The sequence below is a fragment of the Saccopteryx leptura genome, chromosome 3 (assembly GCF_036850995.1).
Source record: "Saccopteryx leptura isolate mSacLep1 chromosome 3, mSacLep1_pri_phased_curated, whole genome shotgun sequence".
Lineage (NCBI taxonomy): Eukaryota > Metazoa > Chordata > Mammalia > Chiroptera > Emballonuridae > Saccopteryx > Saccopteryx leptura.
Genome location: NC_089505.1, coordinates 106,708,896 through 106,727,987, shown reverse-complemented (window position 1 = coordinate 106,727,987; position 19,092 = coordinate 106,708,896).

Genomic DNA, 19,092 nt, shown 5'->3' with positions numbered 1-19,092 from the left:
TGCCCTCCCCTTCATCCTCCTGTTCCTCCAGTTCTACTAACTCCTTGAAGCCACATGCTACACGCGGCTCAGAGCCACCATGTTCAGTGGCTCATCCCTCCGCAGGATGCCCAAACCCTGGCCTCCAGCTAAGAAGGTCAGAAAGAGTGGATGGGTCACATTCCTGGCAGACTGTCCAGTCCCAAAGGGGTAGGTGGGAGAGATCCAGGAACAGGCTCTGTAATTACTCAAGGTTCACCCTTCAGCCCTCTCCTCACTCAACTCCAGACAGAAAAATGTTAGAAAAGGAGATCTAGCTGCCACGCCAATGGCCCCAGGGGTAAAGGTCGGGCCTGACTGCATTCATGGGTAATTCATGGGTAATTCATGGGGACAAGGCTAAGCCATTAACTGTGCCAGGTCTGTCCCGCAAATTCTCCCCACACTTTTCCCTCCTCCATGCTTGTGCCCACATGATATCCTTCTCTATGAAAGTTCTTTTCCTCCTTATCCCTATTTCTGCCCTTTGAAGCCTTGCTCACATCTCGTATCTTCTCCGTGAAGAGAACCAGCACCACCACTCCAGACTTCCACATGGCCCCATGAGGAGTGAACGTTTCTTCAACTTCCCAGGATTTCTACAACATAAGTCTCCGTGATGGGCTCACAAACAACGCCTTACCACAAGTCTGAAGCATGTACCAACTGTTTCCCCTACACGGTCCCTTCAAGCCCCACAATAACCCTGAAAATAGATTCACCCCCCACCTCACCCCAATTTATAGATAAGAAAACTGAGACTCAAAGAAGTAAAGTTGTATGCCTACATGTAAAGTGAGCACTGAATAAATACTGTGATTGTGAGGTTGCTGTTGTTGTTGGTTAGGCTCACACAGCTCAGAGGGGCAGAGCTAGAAGACTACCTGGCCTGTCCTTGATCTCAAACCCAAGGCCTTTCCCTGTCTTGTGGCCTGTCTTGGAAAGCAGAGTTGACAATATCCAGTCCACTTCTTTTTCTGTTCCAATAATATGAGCAGTCCTTCCCTAGTCCGAGGCCCTTAGGGAAATTTGAGCTGCCCAGGGACTGTGACTCACTTCTGACACTAAGGCAGTACATGTTTGCTGAATGAATGAATGACTGAACTTTTCCCACAAGTCCAGTTTCCTCATCCCGCTGTGACTGACTGACCCTCAAATAGTCCGTGCAAGGTCCTCTTCCACCCAGTAGTCTTCTATGCCTGGAATGCCACCAAGCAGGCTTCTCACAGCCTGCCACCCCAGAATTAGCTCCTTTTGACACTTCTGCCCCAAGGGCTAAATTTTCCATCTCTCAACCCCTCCCTTTCCCATGAGCGGGTCCAGAAGAAAGCGCCTAAGACCAAGCAAAGTGACACTTGAGACTGGTTCTGTCACAGCTTCTCAAACCCTCTGCCATCCTGGGGACCACTTCACCTCTCTGTACCTCTATCCCCTCCTCTGGAATGGGGGTGGTTATCCTGCCTGATCTCGCAGAGTAGTTGTGAGCATTGAGGAAGCATGTAAGACCTAGGGAGTTATCTGAAAGGAGTGAGGGATTAACTGGACATCAAGTGTAAAGAAGATAGCCCCCTCTCCTGACCAGGCAGTGGCGCAGTGAATAGTGTCAACCTGGATGCTGAGAACCCAGGCTTCTAACCACAAGGTCACCAGCTTGAGTGTGAAATCACTGGCTTGAGTGTGGGGTCACTGGTACAGCTGGAGCCCCCCGGTCAAGGCACAGATGAGAAAGCAATCAATGAACATCTAAGGAGCTGCAACTATGAGTTGATACTCTCATCTCTCTCCCTTCTTGTCTGAATGTCTGTCTGTCTGTCTCTCTCTCTCTCTCTCTCTTGTGCGCGCGCGCAAAAAATTAAATAAATAAATAAATAAATAAATAAATAAAAAGACAGCTTCTCTTTAGAAATTTTCCAGAGTGAGGTACTGCCATTGTCCTGGCCTCACTCTGACCAAGACCGAGGTGACAGGCTCTCACGTCCCCCCACCTTGTGTCACCCTACGTGGAGGAGCCAACCGGTTCTGCAGTCACTCACTCTGTCGTCTTGTCCTGGTGACTCAGCCTCTTTCAGCCTCACGCTTCTCATCTGTAAAATGGAGAAAATTGTTTTTGCTCCAGATATCGCAAGGGGACTTTCGGGGAGATGAAATGAGGTGGTAAAGAAGCTTCATTTCTCTGTGTCCTGACCAGCTTTTCTCCCAGCCTTGGACCTCCTGCATGGGACCAGAATCCCTGTCTCTCAAACCTCTAAAGGCGAGATCACAGTCATTAGCTGTGCATTCTTAGAAAATCAGCCTCTCTGAGCCTCACTGAGGGTTGAGAATGAGGACACCACAGCTCTTCCAACCATGCATTGCCACACAAATGGTGTCCATTGAGAAAAACACACAGATGTCACCTGGTCTGTCCCCCTGTGCTCATCACCCAGCCCAGACAGATGCTCAGCTCTCCAGGACCCAAAGGAAGCAGGCTCTGGCTTCTTGGGCCAGTCGCTCCAAGGGTTCTTTAATCTGCTCTCATTGGGCCTCAGTTTTCAAATCTGCAGTATAGGAACAAGCCCCTGCTTAAGCCACCAGTGACCCCCAATAACCCCAACCCATTCTCACCCCATCCCTTCTCACCATCCTCCCGTCCATGGGGATTCAGATGCACTCTGGCTTTGAGCCTCCTGTCCCCGGGGCCTCACTCTCTGCACTGGCCTCCACTTCCCCCTTCTGATGCATTTACAGAGCAGGGCTGAAGCTATCCCTTATGAATATGCATGTGGGATAATGAGGGCTTGGGATTGCAGGAGCATCTGAGAGAGGCATTCACAAAGGCACAATCCACTCCTACCCACTTTCTCCATACACAGCCCCCCACCAAGGCTGCCCTCCTTCCCAAAATGTGCATGGGAATTTGGAGCAAAGATAATAAGAATATCCACAGGAACCATTTTTAAGTGCTGACAACATGCCAGGCATCCTGCTAAGAGCATCTTCTGTAAGGTGCTTTTAAGGTGAGAACTATTTTCCCCACTGAACAGATAAAGTTGATGCTCCAAGAAGTGAGGTAACTCACACATACACCCCATGTAAAGCATGCACAGTGGTTACATGCACAGCAAGGATGGAACCCAGGTTTTGTTGGACTCCAGAGCTGGTACTCTGAACCTCTGCCGCCCAGATACACAGGACCCTGCCTGGAGTCCTGAGCACAGGGTCATGGGGCTGCACCTGAACCCCACACTCAAGCAGATGATCTCACTGTGCTCTTAGGTGACCAAAGCTTTGGGAAAGGACCCAGGTCCTGGAATTGACTTCACCTGGAGAATAGAATGTCAGGCAGACAGCTGTGTGCACACAATGCATGTTCACACATGGGCAGACACACGCCTGAAGTATATGTGAGCATAGATGCACGCACAGTATGTGTGTGCGTGGATGTAAGCATGTGTGAAGGGGTGTCCCTGAGCGTGCCCGGTGCACGCACCATTGTGCTGCTTTTATTCCTTTCACAATCAACACTTAGACCCACTGTGTGCCAGGTGCTGCGGATGGGGTGTGAACAAGACCGACACAGCCCCTGCCCTCCTCAAGTGACAGTTTGATGGGCTTTGTGCCCATGTGCAGTAACACTCTGAAAGGAATCTTTGTGGGAGGTTTTCTTGGTGGGACATGCTAGGAGGACAGGAGACTGTGGTGGAAATGACAAAGGCGGGACAGGTGGGGTGGGGAGCTGCAGGGGAGCCCTGGTGCTTAGTCAGAAATGAGGGGTGCAGAGAAAGCCAGGATCTGGCACGGGTTCCACAGGGGTCACAGGGTTAAGTGTTTAAGAGGACTCTGGATGCTCTCTCACAGACATTAAGGGTCTGCCATGAATGCACATGTGGGCGCTGTGTGTGTGTGTGTGCACGAGTGATTCTGTGTGGCGTTTGCACATGTGGGTCTGTGTGGGTGGAGCAGTCATGTAATTTGGGGACATGGATGAGTCATATGTGGTGTGTGCACCTGGGGGTTTTGCATGTAGATGTGTGTGTGAGTGTGTCTGCAGCAGGGCCTGTTACTGTAGGGGAGTAGGTTGAGAGAAGATAGTGTCATCTGGCCCAGGCCTCACAATCATAAGCCTCAAAAATGCTTCCAAAAATGAGTAGATGGCTGGAAGGACAGATAGATGAATAGATGGGTGAGTGGATTTGAATGCATTGATGGACAGAAGGAAAGAGAGCTGGAATGAGAGATACTTATGTTATAAAGCAAATATCACAAAACATTCATCGTAGATTCCAGGCGGTGAGGATATGGGTGTTCACTGTACAATTCTTTCAACCGTTCTGAGTGCTTGAAATTTTTCATAGTAAAATGTTAAGAAACAATGTCAACTCAAAGGAGACTGGATGTCTAGACCCAAAGACCCCTGCTCAGGATGGAAAGAATAGAAAGCCCATCGTGCAAGTTTAAATTTATATCCCATTGCCAAGCACACAGCACTCTGAACTCATATTTGTTATAATTCATGTAATTATCCTCTGAATCCCTCAATTGCATTGCTTTGTTTGTGAGTGCGTGTGTTAAAGATGTTAATTTTTAAAATAAAAACATATAAAAACAACACAATTATGAGTTTTCTTCATTTTTAAGTCCTGGGAGCCTCAAAAAACAGAACTGGCGTGGGCCTCTCTTGACCCATGAGAGTCCCTGCTGTGTGAGGTGTGTGTGTGTGTGTATGCACGTATGTGCACCTATAGGGATGTGTGCTCATGTGGGTGCTCACCAGTGTTCAAGCCCACCCCGGGAGCTCAGCCTCCTCCAAGTGGCCATACGGCCAGCACTCTTCCGGGGATGAGATGACATCTTAAGGCTGAGGAAAGGCAGCCATCAGCCCCAGGGCAGCCTTGCAGGTCAAGAACTCTGTTAATCCGAGGCTTGGACACGCTCAGGCCAAGCGGCGTCCCTGGGCCAGCGGCGGGAGTGTGGGCGGCTGAAACTGAGGCGTTTCCTGGGGGAAGGTGGGGCAAAGGCAGGGTGTGCAGAGCCTTCCCGCAGCCCTGCGGCTCTTTCCTTCCTCCTGTAGGCGCATCACCACCTGTCTGGCCACTCCTTCTGCCCTGCCCCGTGCCTGTAGGCCCAAGCTGTCAGCAACCCCTCATTGTACAGATGGGGAAACTGAGACCTAGAGAGAGGGGAGCTGCCCAAACCACACAGTAAGTCAGCATCCGATCCAGCCCAGGTTCTATTCTGTCCCCACTGCCTGCCACCTGTGACTGCAGAAGGAGTCCAGGCCCAGCAGACCCAGTGGGTGAGGCCCCAGACTGCCTTCCTGCCTGTGTGAGTTACACACAAGATCCAGGAGGCCACATGGGCACCAGAAACAGCACATGGCTAGCAGGCAGCACCTGGCTCTTCTCCGCTCTGCCCTAGATCCTGTCAGAGAGACCCTGGACAGCTCCCTGTCCCTCTCAGGGCCTCACTTTCTCCATTTGTAAAATATATGAGGTGAACTACAGCTGTGGCCTTCACATAATATTCTGGAACAGAGCCCCCATGCAACCACAAGAGTTGCTGCCCTGGTCGATGTAGGGGAGGCGGGTCATCTCTGTCTTCTCGGCCTCCTCATCTGCCCTCCACCGAGAAGCTTCCCAAAGAGACTCCCACCCAATCGCAGACCCCTGGATAAGTACCAGGCTTCGACACAGAACCAGGGCCTAAGTCTGGCTGCATGGTCCCAGTCAAGGCTTTCCAAGCCTCAGTCTACTCCCCTGTAAAATGGGGGTAATAATGCCAACCTCACAGGGCTGTGTGAGGTTAAACGAGAGAATTCATGTCCAATGCTTGACACTTGATAAGTGCATTAAAACTTCAGGGAACAGTTGCTGTAATCAGTAGTTAACGCCAGAGAAGAACCACATGTGGGCCCGCTGGCTTCCCTATGACTCGCATCCATTGTTTCAGACCCCAAAGCCAGCGCATTTCGGCAGCTGCTAACCCAGATTCCTCAGTCTGTCTCAGCTGCTGTAGAACAGCTGGGCATGCGGAGGCTCTTCCGGAGGCCAGCCCCGGGGATGGGAAGCACAGGGATCCCTGTAATCAGAAGGAGCCTCAGAGCAGGGCCTGTTTCATCAGGACAACCAAGCCCCCAGCAAGCCATCATTAGCTTCCCACACCTGCCTCGCCCCAGCCTTGGCCTGGCTGCTGAAGCCCCAGAGAGAAGGAGAACAGGCAGCAGGGATTTAGCCAAAGCCTTTCATTCCCAGGGCTGCAGGGTTCGGGCTACACAAGCAGAAGGGAGAGGCTGCCGGAAGCCAGGGTCCCCACCCCCAGGCAGCTATCAGCCCCACGAAGGACAGAAACATTGGCATTGAGAATTCTACAGTGGTAGAGCTGAAGAAAGCTCAAAAACCACTCAATGTGTGTGTGTGTGTGTGTGTGTGTGTGTGTGTGTGTGTGTATCCGTGCAATGGAATATTACTCAGCCTTAAAAAGGAAAGAGATTCTGATGCATGCTACAACATGGATGAACCTCGAAGATATTATGCTCAGTGAAATAAGCCAGACACAAAAGAACAAATACAGTACCGTGTGATTCACTTAGATGAGGGTTTTAGAATAGTAAAATCCATAGAAACAGATGTAGAATGGAGGTTATTAAAAACAAACAAACAAACCCTCACAAGTAGTGTCTCTTCTTGTTTAACAAATGGGAATTGAGGTCAAGACAGGGGAAGGGGCTTACCCAGTGCACACAATGGGTGTGCTCCTTCCCAAGCACGCCCCACCCCTCCCGCAGGCTCCCCAGCTGCTGCAGCGGACTCCCAACTGGACACAAGCTTCCAGCTGGTTCTTTGGCACATCTACCTCCAGACTTTTATTTGTCTTTTGAAAAAAAAACTTTACTCTGAGTTTTATTTCTCCCAATTATACAAAATCGTACCTGTTCCATGAGAGGGGGACCACAGGATCCCATATCCCAGATTTGTGTCTGGTAGGGCATCGCACAGGTGGAGTACATGAATTTTAGGAAATTACAAAAACACAGGAATGTTTTAAAAAATATTAAGAGAAATCACCCAAGGATTCCGACCCTTAACAGCTCTGATATATGTTATTCTAATCTATTTGAACACTTAAACACTTTTCAGAAAACAGTCTGGACTCACACTATATGGCTAGTTCTGTGTCCCATCTTTTTCATGTAACATCTGACTATGAGCAATTTTTGTGCCATTAAAACTTAATTCTGCCAGTGGACACCCTCCACTCGAAAGCTACCTTCTTAGCAAGTCCTGGGACCGCTCGGTATCAGTTTATTTTCATCATGACATTTGTTACTATCTGAAATTATCGTATTCCTTTATCCATTCACTAATGTACTGTCTGTCTGGTTATTAAACTATCCACAAGGTGGCTTAACCTCTGGGACAGTAGCAACCAATCACCACTCACTGGTACCCACCATATCCTCGCCTCCCAAAAACATTCATGTACTGAATGCCAGGCGTAGTCCTAGGCTCTGGGAATAAAATGGACAAAAACCCTGGCCCTTATAGAACTTATGTTCTAGTGGGGAATGAATGAATGAATGAATGAATGAATGAATGAATGAATTTACCTCCTGTTGTTTGAATTTAGGTCAGTGCTCCTTAAACATTTCCCCTGCAGTACTTCTAATGGGCTGTAAGTAGAAAATCCCTTTAAATTCTCATATTTTATCATTAAAATAAATGTAAAGTTTGCATTCTATGCAAGGTGACCAACTTGTCTTGTCTTGCCTGGGACTTTTCTGATTTTAGCATGAAAAGTCTCCTTCCCCCCAAAAACCATCAGTTTCAGGCAAGCAGGGACAGTTGGTTACCCTAATTCTATGCCACACTATATCTATGATTTTTTAAAAAACAGTTTTTATTGCCCTGGCTGGGTGGCTCAGTGGATAAAACATCTTCCCAGTGCAGAGAGGTTGTGAGTTCAATCCCCAGTCAGGACACATAGAAGCAATCAATGAATGCATAACTAAATGGAACAACTAAGTGGAACAATGAGTTGATGCTTCTCCCTCCCCTTCTCTCCCTTCTTCTCTCCTAAATCAATGGGAAAAAATTTTAATTAGCCTGACCTGTGGTGGCGCAGTGGATAAACCGTCGACCTGGAAATGCTGAGGTCGCCGGTTCAAAACCCTGGGCTTGCCAGGTCAAGGCACATATGGGAGTTGATGCTTCCAGCTCCTCTCCCCCTTCTCTCTCTCTATCTCTCCTCTCTAAAATGAATAAATAAAATTTAAAATTTTTTTTTAAAAATTTTTTAATTAAAAAATAGCTTTATTGGCCTGACCGGGCGGTGGCACATTGGTAGAGCATCGGACTGGAATGCGGAAGACCCAGGTTCGAAATCCCGAGGTCGCCAGCTTGAGCGCGGGCTCATCTGATTTGAGCAAAGCTCACCAGCTTGGACCCAAGGTCGCTGGCTCGAGCAAGGGGTTACTCGGTCTGCTGAAGGCCCACGGTCAAGGCACATATCAGAAAACAATCAATGAACAACTAAGGTGTCGCAACGAAAAACTGATGATTGATGCTTCTCATCTCTCTCCGTTCCTGTCTCTCCCTATCTATCCCTCTCTCTGACTCTGTCTCGGTAAAATAAATAAATAAATAAATTTCATTATAAAGATTTACAACTTAAAAAAAAAAGAAGTAAAAAATAGCTTTATTGAAATACATTTCACATACCATAAAATTCACCTATTTTAAAGTGTACAATTTAGTGGATTTTAGAACATGCATAAGGTTGGGCAATCACTGTCACCACCTAATAACAGAACATTTGCAGCAGCCCCATTAAGCAGCCACTCCCTGTATTGTAGAATTGCACACTTGAAGCCTGTATAATTTTAATTTCATTAACCAATGTCATTCCAATAAATTCAATTAAAAAATTTTTTTTTGAAAAAGCAGTCATCACCTGACCTGTGGTGGCGCAATGGATAAAACGTCGACCTGGAATGCTGAGGTCACTGGTTTGAAGCCCTAGGCTTACCCATCCAAGGCACATACAACAAGCAATCAATGAACAATAAAATTGAAGCAGCTATGAGTTGATACTTCTCGCTCTCCCATCCCACCGTCTCCTCTCTCTGTAAAGTCAATAAATAAAATCTTAAAAAGAAAAACAAACAACAAAAAAAACTAGTTCCAGAATCCCATATGGTATAGAATTCCACATGTTAAAAAATATATAGCCTGGCCAGGCGGTGGCGCAGTGGATGGAGCGTCGGACTGGGATGCGGAGGACCCAGGTTTGAGACCCCAGGGTCGCTGGCTTGGGCACGGGCTCATCTGGTTTGAGCAGAGCTCACCAGCTTAGCTTGAGTGGGGGTAGAGAGGGTGGGGTCACTCGGTCTGCTGAGGGCCCACGGTCAGGGCACATGTGGGAAGGCGATCAGTGAGCAACTAAGGTGTCACAATGAAAAACTAATGATTGATGTTTCTCATCTCTCTCCCTTCCTGTCTGTCTGTCCGTCTGTCCCTCTCTCTGACTCTCTCTGTCTCTGTTAGAAAAAAAATAAAAGTAAAAAAAATTTTTTTAATTAAAAAAGCAATCTTTCTCCATTCCCCTCCCCGACAAGCCCTAGCAACAACTAATATGCTTTCTGTATCTATGAATTTACCTGTTCTACACATTTTATATAATGTAATCATACAGTGTGTGACATTTTGTGTTATCTTTCACTTAACATATTTTAAGGCTCATCTATATCATAGATGTATCAGTGCTTCATTCCATTGCCAAATAATATTTTATTATGTAAATATAGCACATTTTGTTTCTTCATTCATCCGTTGAAAGACACTGAAGTTGGCAGTTTGTGGACATCTCCTCCTCCTGAATGCCTCCCAGACTCACACGGCACCACACAGGTCTGATGAAATCACTTCTTTACAGGGACAATTTCATGGGCGTGTGACCTCTGCAGAAGGGCCCTGTACTAAGGAACTGCCTTCGGTTAGTTTGATACTCTGCTGTCACTCTGCTGTTTTAAAATTCTTAACAATTTTTTAACAGGGGATCTTGCATTTTTATTTTGCATGGGGATCTGCCAATTATGTAGTTGATCTTGCTTGTTTACCTTCTGCCTCTCACACAGGGTAATGCAATCCTCGACCTCAGGGTCTGTTCTCCCCCCACCCCCGTGCTCCCAGGGCCTGGTGAAGTCCAATGAATGAATGCCCAAAATGTATAAAGGAAATGAATGAATAGATAAAAAGGAAGGAAGGAAAGGAGGGAAGGAGGGATGGATGGAGAGAGAAAGCAAGGAAGACAGAAAGAAAAATGAAAAGAAATTAGTCTGTCTACCTTGAAGAATAAGGTAGGAAGAATTTCCAATGTTAACAAAAGTTGAAAGGACAGTCCAAGCAAAGGGAGCAGCTTGGGCAAAGACACCCATCAGTGCAAATTCCTTATGGACAGGACCAAGAGACGCTGGGAAATGTGGTGCATTCGCCTCAGCTAAACCCCCACCCAGCATCTGGGAGAAGTGGGAGGGGTGGGAGGGGCAATGCCTGGTCTCTGGAAGGAGCTGGCACAGAGAGAAAGCCCGAGAATCCAGAAGAGGAGGTGCTAATTAGTGCCCTGACAGGGGCCTCTCCTGTCAGAGGTTGGGAGAGATTAAGCCAGGAAGTTAAGAGGAACCAATGGGACAGTTTGGATCAGAGTCAGGCCATCAAAGTTGGGTGACCTCAATGATGTCAGTCAAAGTGCCTTTGCCACCACTGGGCCAGATCCCAGGACCTCTGACTCAGAGGTCAGCACTTCTGGTCCTTCACTCCCACACACCCTTGGTCCCTTTCCCCTGCTTCACCCTCCCCCCAAGCTGGATAGTCACCAGGGGACCAGTGATAACTTAGAAGAGGCCCAGAAGGGGATGCCCCAGCTGCCCGCAGGTTCAGAGAGATAATGACATTTTGGAGTTTATAGGCATAGGGCTTGGCCCTGCCCAGCTCAAAGGAAGAGACCCAGATGTCTACAAACCTCTCGCGGAGTTTTATTATATTGCCAATCAGGGCACCTCGACTCCTTCACTCACGTCCTACCGCTCTCCCTCCTTCATTCCCGCCCTCCTACCCATGGCAGCTTTCTTTCCAGTCCTTGGTAAAACAGGTTCGTTCTTGTCTCAGAGCCTTTTCACTTGCTGTACTCACTGCCTGCAATGCTCATCCCCCAGATCTAGGCATGGCTGATTCTTATTATTAGGCATGTCTTGGCTCAGACACCAGCTCCCGAGCCAGGGAATTCTGTAAGTGTCCTCTTGAGCTGGATGCAAAGCCAACCCTCTTTACCCTATGACCTTGGTTTCTTCTTCTTCTTCTTATTCTTATTTGAGAGGAAGGGAAGCAGACAGATTCCCGCATGTGCCCCAACCAGGATCCACCGGTAAGCCCACTAGGGGGGCGATACTCTGCCCATCTGGGACATTGCTCCATTGCTCAGCAACTGAGCTCCTCTTAGTGCTGGAGGCAGAGGCCATGGAGACAGCCTCAGCACCCAGGGCCAACTCACTCCAATTGAGCCATGGCTGCAGGAGGGGAAGAGAGAGAGAGGAGGGGGCAAGAGGGGGAGGGGTGGAGAAACAGATGGGAGCTTCTCCTGTCTGCCCTGAACAGTGATCAAACCCAGGACATTCACATGCCAGCCGATGCTCTACCACTAAGCAAACCAGCCAGGGCAACCCCATGGCCTTGTTTAATTCTCAGAATGCCTGGGTCAGATTTCTACCCCTATTATCAACTAGCTTGGGCAAGTCATGGAAGCTCTCTGTGCCTTCACTTCCTCACCTATAAAATGGGGATAATAGCAGCACTATGTCATGTCATTGGAAGGAGTAAATGAAGTGAGACAGGACCTGGCACAGAGTAGAGCTCCATAAATGGTAGCCATTATGCCCATCCCTGTCTGCATCCTCCAGCTCCTCTTGAGAGAAGAACTCATGTCTGCTTGCTCAGAGCTGCGACCTCAAGGCCTACAACGATGCTTGGCACACAGAAGGCCTCCCAGAAATATGTATTGACATAATTGATCTGTTTGTGTGTCTCTTGGTATTTTGACCTTTTCCTTCTATTCCCCCTCCCAATACAAGCAGATGGTCTCTAGGCAGACTAGAGGTCTCCCCAGGCTGGAAGGGAAAGGGATGAAGTTAGTGGTGAGGGCCCTGTGGATGGCAGCCAGAGCCCAAAGGGGGACCTACCAAAATGACCCCAAACCACAGTGTGACCCCCAACTCAGCAGAATGATATTTGTGGCCTTTAGTATAACCCAGAAGTGGAGAGAGATGGCCCCGCAAGGGCCACTCAAAGCAAAAGAAACAATAGCGTCACCAAAGTGATCCACGTGGACACATGACTGGGAAACACATGGGACCCCTCCCAAGCCTTAGCTCTATATAAATTCATCTCCCACCCCAACTTACACACAACCCCGGATTGAAGAAAAAAACAAGTTCTATGCGTTACACCCGGGAGTCATGGCCTGGAGAGCATACATTATTTTTGTTCACCACATGACCTCTCTGAGCCTCAGTTCTGTATCTCCATTTCACCTCTCTCCCAGGATGCTGGCGCAGGTTTTAGTCCTAGCAAAAAGCTCCCAAGGCCCTGGCCAGTTGGCTCAGCGGTGGAACGTCAGCCTGGTGTGCAGGAGTCCAGGTTCGATTCCCGGCCAAGACACACAGAAGAGGCGCCCATCTGCTTCTCCACCCCTCCCCCTCTCCTTCCTCTCTGTCTCTCTCTTCCCCTCCCGCAGCCGAGGCTCCATTGGAGCAAGGATGGCCCGGGCGCTGGGGATGGCTCTGTGGCCTCTGCCTCAGGCGCTAGAATGGCTCTGGATGCAACAGAGCGACGCCCCGGATGGGCAGAACATCGCCCCCTGGTGGGCATGCCGGGTGGATCCCGGTCGGGCCCATGCGGGAGTCTGTCTGACTGCCTCCCCGTTTCCAGCTTCGGAAAAATGAAAAAAAAAAAAAAAGTTAAAAAGCTCCCAAGGATTTGGCGTGCCATCTCATTTAATCTTCCACGCCCCGTGAGATAAGGATTCTATCATCTCTGCTTTACAGATAAGGAAACTGACGCACAAAGAGCCGTGAACCTGGTCTGAGGCTAAGCAGCTGACTGGAGCCCACCTTGGGTAACCCCAGTCCCAGCCTCTTCTCCATGCAAACAAAGCAGGTAAGCGGAGAATGCAAAAACGATTCCATAACCACAAAGACCTGTGCTGATGACAGGGGGCGGCGGGGAAAATGGGGGCCCCTGGTCAGAGCAGGGATGAGGTAGGGTATGGGTCAGCACTGGCTGGTGTCCCAGGGAGAGGTGCGATGCCATGCTAGCCAGGGGTGAGGCTCAGAACAGCCTAACCCAGGAGGTCCTCCACTGAGAGCTGTAGATCCTGAAGGGACGGAGAAGCCGTGATCTCAGGCCACGTTCAGCCACCCAAGGACAGCTGCACTTACCTGAGGAGTGTCAGGAGGCTCGGGTCAAGTGCCAGCTCTGCCTCTGGCTCTCAAGGTGACCTCAGCAAGTTCCTTTCTTCCTAGGGCCCGGGATTTTCTGTCTGACCCAAGTAAAGGTAAACCAAGGCTGGAGGCTCAGTGAGCTGACCACTCTCCTATGTGGCTCTTTAGTGCCCCCTCGTGGGCCAATTGGTGCATTCCTCCACCGGCTCTGAGACAGGACCCCCGCAATCGCCCTTCTCCTGTGTGTTGACCCCACCTTGTGAGTACACCAAGGAGGCACCACAAGCCTTCAGGCCTCATGAGAAGGGGGGGTGGTCCTGAGGAGATCTGGGTTTGCCAAGAGAATTTCTGGCCCCCTCACTTGCTGAGTTTGTGCTCAGCTTCCTCTCTCTAGGCATGTTTCCCTGACTCTAATAAGGGAGTTAATAGGATGAATCTTGATCTTGGAGGCATAAAGCTTGGTTTCTCTCCTGTTCGTGAGCTGTGTGAGCTTAGGCAAGCACCTGCCCTTCCCTCAGCCTCAGTTTGCCCATCTGATGGGACCAAATGGCTTCAGACACCTCTGGCTCTGACTCAGGATTCCAAGTGGGAACTACACCTTTAATGAGATTAAGAGGAGGTGTAAGGAGCCCCAAGAGGAGCCTTCTTGAAGTAAAGACTGGGTCATAATCAGCTCATGGTGTTGAACACATATTCAGATTTTTAAATTTGATGTATTTATTGAGAAAACTCTCAGTGCTAGGAGGTGACATGTGATTAAGATGAAAAAGAATATAAAAGGCACTGCACTTTTTTAAAGATCTTATTTATGTATATATATTTTACAGAGAGAGGAAGGGGTGGGGGAGGAATGAGAAGTATCAGCTCATAGCTGCTTTACTTTATTAGTTGTTCGTTGACTGCTTGTTATATGTGCCTTGACCGGGCAAGCCCAGGGTTTCAAACCGGTGAGAACTCAGCACTCTAGGTCGACACTCTATCCACTACGCCACCACAGGCCAGGTGGCATTAGATTTTACAAAACTAAACAACTTTTCCTGTCATATTGACTTATGTGAAAATATTAATCAGTGAAAATTCTGCCTCGCCCTGGAGAAGAGGACAAGCAAGTTGTGATGTGGATGGAAAAACCTAACAAACAAGAAGGGCTGCCCTCAGGTGCCTGGAGTGAAAACAGCCAACCACTGACCATCATGAGTGGGGTGAGTCTCGGACACAGAGTCAGGCCAAGGGTCAGGATGTCTGTTGAGCACTTAATAATAAAAAATAACAATCTCACATTTTGATACGGAAGAATCAAAATGGTCATGCCAAACTAGCTATGTTGATGTGTCCTGCCCTTGAATTTGATAAAGTCATTGCTTCAAGTTTCTCCCTCTCCTCCCAGGCACAACCCTGCTCAAACTTTCCCAGAGCAAAGAACTTCACCACAGTCTCTCTGGTCAGGGTGTCTTTTGTTGACATTGTCCCATGGGATGCCTTGGGGTAGGGACAAGTCCAGCAGTGCTCCAGAGCTGGTTCACAGCAACTCACAAGAGCCAGTTGCTGAAGTTTCAGAAATTTTGCATACCAGTTGTTGAATAGTCATTGTTAAAAAAATTTTTTTAATTCATTTTTAGAGACAAAGGAGAGAGAAAGAAGGGGAAAAGAGCAGGAAGCATCAACTCCCATATGTGCCTTGACCAGGCAAGCCCAGGGTTTTGAACTGGCAACTCAGAGTTCCAGATTAACACTTTATCCACTGTGCCACCACAGGTCAGGCCAAAAATTAAATTGCATAAACTTACAATTAAATTATATTAAAATAAAGATAATACTCAAAACTCCAGTAATCTGCATCTACACTGCTCACAAAAATTAGGGGATATTTTATCACTTCATATTCATTTTGAAGTATCCCCTAATTTTTGTGAGCAGTATATTATATCTGTACGGTGGGACTTGGACATAGGGAGCGCTTCTGCACGTATCTTCCCAACTCTGTGTGCAGAACTTGACTTTTTATTGTTTTGTTGAGTTTCTAGACTAACAAAAGCGATGGACAAAATGTTAATATTGCAGACTAAGTGAAATGCTAAAGCTGAAAGAGGTTTTAGTTGAATGAATATACATATTTGTAGGAGAGTGAGAACTAGTGTAACAATAAATTGTGAATTAGATTTAATGGCAGTAAATGTACTGGGAAAAGAGTTAGTAAGCTGGAATGCAACTCCATTTTAAATTTTTGTTGAATTACAACCATACGTTGACCCCATGGATACAAGAATTTGGCAAAAACTAACAAAAGCATTTTGTGAAAACCAATTGGTTATATGAAATTTACAAATAAAAAATTCATACACTGTTATTTGTAAATTGTGTTCTACACATCCTTTATGTCAGCAGAATTTATAATAAACAGACGTACATCTCTAATGTAATACATTTGGATTTCTGAAGAACCAGTTGACAAACATCTGCCAGCACACCAAGAGACAAATCCAAGTTTAATAACCCTTTTCTAAGCAAAACTTTTCTTGGAAAAACCCTCTCCACTAGGCAAAGTATTTTCAGGACAAAGTGACAGATGACCTCATGCCTCCGTTGGGGACACTCCCAGTACTCAGTTCTGTGCTTTGGGACATGTCACTTTCAATAATGACAATAAAACCAACACATTCAGGGGCTTGGTGGTACTTCCTTTCCTTTGACGTTTTTCAGTTTGAGTGCCTTCAGTAAGGCTATTGACTGCAAGTAGCAGCAATTTCTTAGGCCAACTGAAACAAAACTAGTACTGATCCGAAGGATAAACGTATGGGAGGAAAAGCAGTCGTGGCCATCACCAGAAGCACGGCCAGCTCCTCTCCTCTTTTCCACGTATCATTTCATTGCTGATTTATTCTTCTCTTACCCAGTACACAGCTTCCTGCTTCTTCTTTTGTGCAAACAGCAGTGAAAGTGAAGGCAGCTGCTTAAGAGTCAACAGGTTTACCTGGCTTCTTAGGTCAGGGACCAGCAGGATCCACAATCCCCAGACTAAGGATCTGATTGGCCCGCTCGGAACAGGTAGGCATTCCTGGACCAATCAGTCACGGCCGGGCTGGAGGGGCGGGGTCACAGGATACAGATTATGGGCCACACCCAGTGTAGAGGGGCAACTCTGGGAGGAGGTTGGGCCTGAGCAGGACAGCGCTCCCCAGGTCTGTGATATTCAAAGAGATCACACACGAGGCCAGCTGGATGTCCAGGACTCATTGGCTGGGCGGGTTTTCTTCATTCTCATCAGTGACAAAGTCATAACCCAAATCCATGTGGACTATCCATTATCTAACCATGTCCACTGTCGCCAGTGAAAATTTCTTAATTATATATTTAATGTTTGTAAAAGATAAAGAAATGTGTCTCTCACTTAGATGTCTTCTAAATATTGAGATGATAATAAAAGACAATTGCCTCTATTACTGCAGTGTGGTGACCAGCCAGAGCCCCTGGGGCTGTCCGTGGGTCTCAGTCAAGGTGATGCTGCAACATAATCATCTTTATTTTTCATTTCACAAGCAGCCCTGAGTTGTCAGGGGCGGGCCCTGGGAACCACGGGTCCCCAGTGCCTGCCACACTCCTGGTACTGAGCCACTGCAACAACCGACAGAGGAGGCTCTCTGGAGTAGACACTCTGGGTTCAAATTCCAGCTCCCCTACTATCTATGTGATCTCAGACAAGTGATTTAACTTTTCTGTGCCTCAGTGTCCTTATCTGTAAAACAGGGATAAATTACAGTGCCAACCTCATGCCCTGGTGGGGACAGCTGGGCCTGCCCAGCAGGGAGGGGTCAATCTCCCCTCTTCCCAGACTAGGCTGTTCCCTGAACCTCTCCATCATGACTTCCCATGAGGGAAAGTTAGTCAGGAGTCCTGGTCCTGATTCTGGCTCTGCCTTCAACCCATTCTGGGACCCTGGACAATTGATTGCTCCTCTGGGTCTCAGTTTCCCCATTTGTAAACCAAAAAAAATTGGATGTTATGACCCCTAAGTTCCCTTCAGCACTGGTAACCTACCTAACAGTTTCTCCCTGCCTGCTCCACACAGCGGGACTCTGGCCCTGGGCCAGCTCCAGGCCCTGCTCTACTCTCTGATTCCAGACAGTCACTGACTCCTGGATCTGGGAGCATATTGTCCCTTTAGACAGATGGGGAAAGTGTGGCCCTGAGAGGGGCCAACACACCCCAACTTAGGAGTAGAGCCCAGGATCAAACAAAGTCCTCCTGCCAACCCCGCCCCACCCTAGCCCACCCCCTCCACACCTGATGCTGTGCCCACCATCACTGCCTCTTAACTACAGGCAGGATTCTGTCTCTCTTGGGAAACTCAGCACCCACAGCACAAGCTCCTCTCGCCTCCCCCAACTTTCCTCCAGTCACAAATGAGAAAGGGATATCACTGTGCTCGTCCCTCATTGTACCGATGGGGAAACTGAGACCTGGATTGGTGCAGTGGCTGCTCCAGACCACTTAGCCAGGTGGCCAGGAGCCTTCTGACTCCAAGTCCCATGGTTTCCCTCATTTCTCCTTTTATCCTTCTACTCCAAGCTGTGCTAAGCTCCCAGGGGCCCTGGAATCTGGGGGCCTGTGGTGGGACCACTGTTTCTTCATGGGTGGTGGGTGGTACCCAGTCCAGGAATAGAAGGGCAACTGGAGAGGGACTAGGCCTGTATGCCTGCTCTTTGCCACAGCTGCTTGGATACCATCCCCCCACCACCTTGCCCCCCTGCCCCCCTAGCCTGCTGCAGAAAGAAAGGCCAGGGTGGGGCGGCCAGGTCTGTGGAGGCCCAGAGATCCGTTCAAGCCCCAGGACCACACAAGTAGATTCCAGGCTGGCTTCCACTGGCACGGCTCCCTTTTATTTGTTTCACCTCCTGGACTTGCCCCTAAGAATGTGCTTGAAGACAGGATTCTCTGGTGTAAAAATAGTTCTCAAATCACAGCTCCCCCCACCCCCCATAATACTCAGATGGGGTAACGGCTCTAGAGGACAAGCTGTTTGTCGTAGGTCACAGACCAAGGCAAGGAGGGCTGCTTGCGGGAATCCAGTCTCCTGCCGCCCAGATGCATTGCCTTTTCCCCAAAGCTGCCTTTCAGGTCTTCCCCTGAGCAGGGCCAGAGTGGGGGCTTCATGAAGGCCTGGGCAGGGGGCTGACTCTGGGGTTCAACCAACAAACTCTGACAGCCAACCTGGGGGCCTATGCCATGCCCTGGGAAGGGAACAGAGTGGGGAGTTAGACACCGTGCCTGCCCTCGGCAAACTCCCCACTGGGGCCTGAATAGGAGAAGAATGGGTCTCTCCCAGTGCTGGGATTCAAATAGCTTAACAACCAGTTCTCTGCCCTAAGGACCGTTTTAAGTATAAAAAAAAACAACGATATGCTGAAAGGTAGCTTATTATTTCATGCATTTAATACTTAAATAAGAACAATAAAAAAGGTACACAAAACTCGATTATGTCATATGAGTTTTCAAATATTAAATAATACCTGACAAAAAACAGTAAAACTGTTATTTAAGATATTTCCATATTGCTTCTTGATTGGCGTCCTCATTTGCAATTTCTTTTCACCTGTGGACGGAATGAA